The sequence below is a fragment of the Anopheles moucheti genome (genome assembly GCF_943734755.1).
Source record: "Anopheles moucheti chromosome X unlocalized genomic scaffold, idAnoMoucSN_F20_07 X_unloc_4, whole genome shotgun sequence".
Lineage (NCBI taxonomy): Eukaryota > Metazoa > Arthropoda > Insecta > Diptera > Culicidae > Anopheles > Anopheles moucheti.
In genome coordinates, this window is record NW_026453548.1 from 147,501 (window position 1) to 155,000 (window position 7,500).

At 60.0% G+C, this 7,500-nt stretch overlaps 1 non-coding gene and 1 pseudogene across 1 annotated transcript; both read left to right on the plus strand.

Annotated features, from left to right (window-relative positions):
- Positions 1-6,858: 6,858 nt before the first annotated feature.
- On the plus strand, positions 6,859-7,016 carry LOC128308420 (5.8S ribosomal RNA). Its single transcript, XR_008288289.1, has one exon. It is a non-coding gene; the product is annotated as a 5.8S ribosomal RNA (ribosomal RNA).
- A 397-nt stretch (positions 7,017-7,413) lies between these two features.
- The window catches only part of LOC128308459 (uncharacterized), a 5,509-nt pseudogene continuing 5,422 nt past the window's right edge, over positions 7,414-7,500 (plus strand).

Below are 7,500 nucleotides of genomic sequence, written 5' to 3' on the forward strand. Positions count from 1 at the left end.
TGAAGAGGGGAGTCGGGATAACACCCTCCCACCACCCCACCACCCACCCCCACCCCCCTAGGGCGGAAAAACCACCCAGGAAGCGGTTTTTCGCGATTTTTCCGAGGAAAACTTCATCGCCACCCCGGCAAGTGGGGTATCAGAAGAAGCGGCTCGGCGGGACGATTCCATCGCGCACCCCCCCGTCCTCCTACCATCTTCCCTCACTTCACCAGGCCGGTAAAACCTCTCCGGCGATCCTCGTGGCAGTCCGCTGCTGGCGTCCCTCCTTGAGGGGGAGTAAAACCAGCTTAAAGCGCGGAATCTTCCTTCCTTCTGGCGATGATGTCCACCAGTAGGAACCTTCGATCACGGTCGGGATCGACCGATAGCCGAGCACCGGTGGGCTCGAAACCGGTAGTGATGCTCAGCAGAGTGCCGGAAGGGCAGACCGCAGCCACGAGCGGTGCTCGCACGAGTGGCGTTGGCACGGCCACGGCTGTTAAAGGAGCCACGATGGAGAGGCTCATCGAGCGTCTGGAGGACGAGCTATCTCTCCTCCGTGTTCAGCTGACGGAGCAGGCTGAGCAATATAGGAAAGACCTCGCGGCGATGCAGGAGTGCCATCGCCAGGAGGTGCTCCATCTGCGAGAGGAGAACCGTAAGGAGCGGGAGATGGTCTCTGGGCTTCTAACGCAACTGGTTGTTGCGCAGTCGCAGCAGCAACAGCAGCAGCAGCAGCAGCAGCAGCTGGCACAACAGCGAGAGGGTGCGGTGACGGCTACGGTGGTGCCGTCTCCGGACCAGGAAGGCGGCTCCTGGGCCGAGGTGGTGCGCCGTAAGTCGGCACGCCAGCAGCCGGCTCAGCAGCATCAGCAGCAGTGGCCGCAGCTCTCGCAACGGCAGCAGCCGCAGCGGCAACAGCAGCAACGTCCGCAGCAACATCAGAGCGGACAGCGTTCGGCTGGGCAGCCCCAGCAACAACAACAACAGTGGCATTTGCAGGGCCAGTTGCTGCGAAAGCAGAGTAAGCAGCAGCCACGCACGATGCCAGCTGCAGTGAAGAAGTCGCGGAAGCGGCCCGACACCATCGAGGTGATGCCAGCGGAGGGCGTCAGCTACCTCGACATGTATAGGGCGATTCGTACGAGCTCGCATCTCGACGGCATGCAGGAGAAGATCGGCGTCGGCAAGCGAACGCCGAAAGACACCTTGCGGCTGCCGCTGAGCCGTGATGCCGACAGCGCCGAGCTGTGCCAGCGTATCCGGCAAGCCATCGGAGACAAGGGTGCGGCGACCGTGCGTACGGAGATGTCGATGGTGCTCATAACAAACATCGACTCCTTGGCGAGCGAGGACCAGCTGCGTCGGGCGGTGTTGACGGCTCTTTGCAAGGAGCATTCCGAGGCCACCTTCGACATGTGGGAGCGGCGAGACGGCACGAAGCGTGCTCGCGTTCGTCTGCCCCGGTCGGATGCGGAGCATCTGGCTGGGAAGCGCCTGCTCCTAGGACACACCTCCTGTTGGGTGTGGGAGGTCCCGAAAGCGTCGCTGGAGGAGAAGCGGTGCTTCCGATGTTTGGAGCGCGGCCACTTCGCCGGGCAGTGCTCGGGAGAGGACCGCAGCAAAGCGTGTATCCGGTGTGGCGCGGAAGGCCACAAGGCAGCGAGCTGCACTGGCGAGGCTCGCTGTTTGAAGTGTGGCGGCCCGCACTCGATTGCCGCAGCTTCGTGCAAAGCTGCAGCCACACGATGATGATAGAAGTGCTCCAGATAAATATCGGTAAGAGCAGGAGCGCTCAGGATCTTGCGCTCCAGCGGATGAGGGAGGAGGGAGCAGACGTGATGCTCATCACGGAGCTCTATGCTGTGCCGGCCAACAATGGGAACTGGGCATCCGACGACGCACTGAAGGCCGCGATCGTCACCAGTGGCCAACGGTTTCCCATACAGCGGGTGAGGAGCGTGCAGCATCCGGGCATCGTAGCTGCCGAGGTGGCGGGCATCGTTGTCATCTGCTGCTATATTCCGCCATCGATCGGCCTCCCGGAGTTCGAGCAGCAGATGGACCGGCTGGAGGTACTTGCGCGAGGCCACCCTTGCGTGCTGATAGCTGGTGACTTCAACGCGTGGCATGGGGCCTGGGGGAGCGAGCGGGCCAACCTTAAGGGTGAGGCGCTCCTTCAGACGGTTACCAGCCTAGGATTGGAGGTCCTCAACCGCGGCACGGAGCCGACATTCCTGGGGAACGGTGTGGCTCGGCCCAGCAGAGTGGACGTCGCCTTCGCGAGTCCAACGCTCTGCCGATCGGATGGAGCAGCGGAGGACATCAGCTCCTGGCGGACGCTAGACCGCTACTCCTATAGCGACCACCGCTATATTCGGTTTGCGGTCGGGCAACAGCATCGTACAGGTCAGCGGCCCGGACGGGGCATTCATCAGCAGGAAGGTGTCGAAGTACGGGAGGCGGGTACTCGCTGGCGAACTCGCCAGTTTTGCCCCCGTACTTTCGAGCTGGCACTTGAGGCGACCCGTTTTGCCGATCGGGTGACCGATGCGGCAAGCCTGGGGATGGTGCTTACGGAGGCCTGCGACGCTACCATGGCGAGGATTGGGCAGTCGCAGCAGCAGAGGAGGAACTGCAACACATATTGGTGGACTCCGGATATCGAGGAGCTGACCGAGCGCTGCCGGTTGGCTCGGGAGCGACAGTTATTGGCCCTCGACGAGACGTCCGCCGAACTGGCTTCAGAGGAACATCAGGAGGCGCGTGCTGCCTTAAGGGTGGCAATTAAGGCCAGCAAGCAGCGCCAGTTCGATGAGTGGCTGCAGGCCCTGGCTGCAGATGAGACGGGACAGTGGTTCCGGCAAGTGCTTCTTCGGTTTCGGGGCAGCTGGACGGCGCGTGAACGCGATCCAGCGGTGTTGCAGCGGATCGTCGAGGAGCTGTTTCCGGAGCATCCCCCGGTCGAGTGGCCGGACGTCACGCCTTCGGAAGGGGACACTCCGGTCCGTCCGATCAGCTGCGCGGAGCTCCAGGCGATAGCGAGCGAACTGCATCCGCGGAAGGCGCCTGGCCTCGATGGAGTACCGAACGCTGCGGTAACGGCTGCCATCCGGAAGTATCCGGAGCCATTCGCTGGTGTCTACCAGCGCTGCTTGGACACCGGCGAAATACCACGCGAATGGAAAAGGCAGAAGCTGGTGCTGTTGCCTAAGCCGGGTAAGCCGCCGGGCGAAGCCTCGTCCTGCCGCCCGATCTGCCTGATCGACAACCCGGCGAAGGTCTTCGAGAGGACTACGCTGGACAGACTCAACGAGCACCTGGAGGATCCGGAGGCACCTCGGCTGGCCGAGAACCAGTTCGGTTTCCGGAAGCAGCGGAGCACCCTGCAGGCGATCCAGCTGGTGGTGGAAGCAGGCGAGCGCGCGATGTCCTACGGACGGACTAACAACCGGGATAAGCGCTGTCTGCTGGTTGTGGCGTTGGACGTCAGAAACGCCTTTAACACCGCCAGCTGGCAGGCGATAGCGATGGCCCTGCGTGAGAAGGAGGTTCCAGCGCAGCTGCAACTCCTGCTCCGCGACTATTTCACCGACAGGGAGCTGGTGTACGACACCCATGACGGCCCGGTGTCACGTCGGGTGACGGCAGGCGTTCCACAGGGGTCAATCCTTGGCCCGACTCTGTGGAACGTTATGTACGACGGCGTTCTGCGGATCCAGCTCCCTGAAGGGGCCACCATCGTCGGCTTTGCCGATGACATCGCCATCCTGGCCGAGGGCTGCACACCCGAGGAGTCGGCGTCCGTTGCGGAGGCTGCGATCGAGGCGGTGATGGGGTGGCTTGAGGCACGGCACCTCAGTCTCGCCCCCCACAAAACCGAGGTGGTACTGATATCGAGTCTGCGTCGAGGACGTTTGGAAATTCCTGTGCGCGTCGGCGAAGTGGTCTGCACGTCAAAGCGATCGATACGCTACCTGGGGGTACAACTCCACGAGAAACTCTCGTGGAAACCGCACGTGGAAGCGGCCGCGGACAAGGCCCTCCGTGCGGTGGCGGCGGTTACCTCGGTGATGAGGAACCACAGCGGCCCCCAGGTGGCCAAGCGGCGGTTGCTGGCAGGAGTCGCTGAGTCGGTGATCCGGTACGCCTCGCCCATCTGGGCTAAGGCGACAGACATGCAGTGGTGCCGAAGACGACTGGCCCAGGTCCAGAAGCCACTGGCACGTGGGGTATCGAGTTCGTTCCGCTCGGTATCCTACGAGGTGTCAGTGGTGATGGCTGGTTTGGTGCCGTACTGGCTGGTCGTCAACGAGGACGCAAGGTGCCATAGCAGACTGTTGGCCGAGCCTGGCGCCAGCAGGAAGGAGGTACGAGCGATGGAGCGAGCAGCCACGATGCTGCAATGGCAGGACGCGTGGGACCGTGCGGCGGCAACACCATCGGCCAGCCGCTATCAGACGTGGGCACACAGTCTGATTCCCGACCTGCACCGGTGGACGGGACGAAAGCACGGGAAGGTGGACTTCCACCTTTCGCAGGTGCTCTCCGGACACGGATTCTTCCGGGAGTACCTGCACGTCTGCGGCTTCGCTTCGTCTCCGGAGTGTCCACGGTGCGTGGGGTCGGTCGAGTCGGTGGCCCACGTCTTGTTCGAGTGCCCCGTGTTTGAGGAGATCCGACGTGAGCTGCTGGGCTGGGGGACACCCGAGTCGGTCCAGCTTAACAACATCGCAGAGAAGCTGCTGGAGAGTGCGGAGTGGTGGGACCGCATTCAGAAAGCAGCAAAGACCATCACCACAGTGCTTCAACAGCTGTGGCGCGATGAGGAAGCGCTCACCAATGGTCGAACGGAAGCGGCTTTCGCCGAGGACGAGGAAGTGGTCCTCGAAAGTGTGGCCGCACTCTTCGGTGAGGAGATGGACGACGTCATCATCGAAGACATCACGCGACGCGTGAACGAGTCGCGAGCAGCGCGTCAGCGATCTGCCCGCAACCGACGGCTTCGCGGCAGAGCGGAGGATCGGGCGCGAGTGCGACTGGCTGCGGACGTCGCAGCAGCACTGGCCGCCCGAGATGACGAGATACTGCGGACGGCAGTAGAGGCGGAGCGAGCGGGCCTAGCTCCTCCTCCCATACCTAGGCGTAGCAGAGGGGGACCACCTTCCCCTGAAACGGTTAGAATTCGCCATGAGCGGCGTCTATTCATGCAGCGCGCATGGCGAGCTCGGGTCCAGGCTGAGGGACCCTCGACGACGCGCCGCCGTCGGACCGCGCCTACGGAGGCGGACCTGATAAGGTCTCGGCGGAACAGACGCGAAAACGAAAGGCGCCGTCGTGCTTTGGCTGCAGGCCGACGATGGACACCCGCGGAGGAGGCTGCCGCCAGCGAGGCGGAATGGTCAGATCGATAGATGTCGGGTTGACTTCTTGAGATCTCCGAGAGGGGAAGAAAGAGAGAGTCACGCGGACTCAGTATGTGTACGCCTTTAAAATGCGGATTAAGATACGGAAAATTGAATAAATAAATCGCGAAGAGATATCCGAAAGGGTTCGCAACGACGTAGGACAAAATCCCTGGCGGGCGACGTCCTACGTCAAGAGGGTAGGTTTATAAGGTATTTTTGTACAATAAAACCTGCATTTCTTAAAAAAAAAAAAAACGAAGTGGAGCTTGCGGCTTAATTTGACTCAACACGGGAAAATTTACCAGGTCCGAACTTATCGAGGTAAGACAGATTGAGAGCTCTTTCTCAAATTTAAGGGTAGTGGTGCATGGCCGTTCTTAGTTCGTGGAATGATTTGTCTGGTTAATTCCGATAACGAACGCGACTCAAACAAGCTAACTAGAACGCTGTCAGCAGTGCACCTCCGGGCGCACCTGACGTCAAGGCCGGCGGCCCCTTCACGGGCGGTCGTCGGCCACGTTTGCCCTGCTTAGCGGGACAACTTGTGTTTAGCAAGGTGAGAATGAGCGATAACAGGTCCGTGATGCCCTTAGATGTTCTGGGCTGCACGCGTGCTACAATGTGAGCAGCAGCGTGTTCTCGCCAATTGGCGCCCCCATTCCGAGAGGAACGGGAAATCACCCAAATGCTCATTTAGTTGGGATTGGGGACTGCAACGGTCCCCATGAACCTGGAATTTCTAGTAAGTGCTAGTCATTAGCTAGCGCTGATTACGTCCCTGCCCTTTGTACACACCGCCCGTCGCTACTACCGATGGATTATTTAGTGAGGTCTCTGGAGGCACACCTTCCGCGGTTCCTTCGTGAGCTGCAGCTGGCATGGCCGAAGTTGACCGAACTTGATGATTTAGAGGAAGTAAAAGTCGTAACAAGGTTTCCGTAGGTGAACCTGCGGAAGGATCATTACCGATCAATACATATATGTTGTTGTGTGAGTTGGTTAGAGAGATAGAGAAACACGGTATCAGCAGAACAAACTGCTATGTTACCTTTTGGGGGCCGCGCACGCCAATTAGACCCGCGAGAGAGGTGTGTCTATACTACGATATTGAGCGTGCGCGACCGTAGGCCAGTGGCCTTCGTACCTGTGCGCACACTCCCAATGGCAGCCATCGAACGCGTAAAGTGTGTGACACATGGGCGAAGGTAAAGACCCACTAGAACATATTTAAACACTGGCCTCGAGCGAGAGAGAACCTAATCAAGAGAACGAAAGTTGTGCAAGATCGCGCCGATGCCGCCCACATCGCGCGTCGATCAATGGGAAGGAAGACCAATGGTCATCCTTGTCCACCCTGGACGGCTTCGAAGGAACCGAGAGGTGCACGGTTACGCTGTCCGGGGAACTTAAGTTGTGAGAGATGCACCTAGCGCATAACGAAAACATAGGAGACAGTTGAACATACCAAAACCCTAGGCAGGGGATCACTCGGCTCATGGATCGATGAAGACCGCAGCTAAATGCGCGTCAGAATGTGAACTGCAGGACACATGAACACCGACACGTTGAACGCATATGGCGCATCGGACGTTTAAACCCGACCGATGCACACATTCTTGAGTGCCTACCAATTCTTGTTACACACTATTCCATAACTACAGGACGCCCGCGTACCAGCGGCACGCCTGGGCGAGCAGCACGCCCGGGAGTGTGTCGCAGGCTTGAACACACGCGTTTGGCGCACTGTGCATCATGGCGTGCTCGGACCCCTTCCGCGGGGGACCTTGGGCGCTGAAATGGTAAGGCGGTACAGTTGGCCCAGTGGGTGCGTGTCGTGTCGCACGGTTCGAACTTCGGCTATAAGACAACCTGGGAGCACCGGAAGCCCTTGAACACCTGGCTTGCCGTCTGTTGCCGGGACCCGCCGTCTGGCCGAGTCGTGTAACGCGTGCGGTACGCCCACCCGCTGGATACAAGCGAACAAGTGCGTGCTACTATTTACCATTCGGGAAAAATCCAACGTAGGCCTCAAGTGATATGTGAGAACCCCCAGAATTTAAGCATATTAATAAGGGGAGGACAAGAAACCAACAGGGATTCCCTGAGTAGC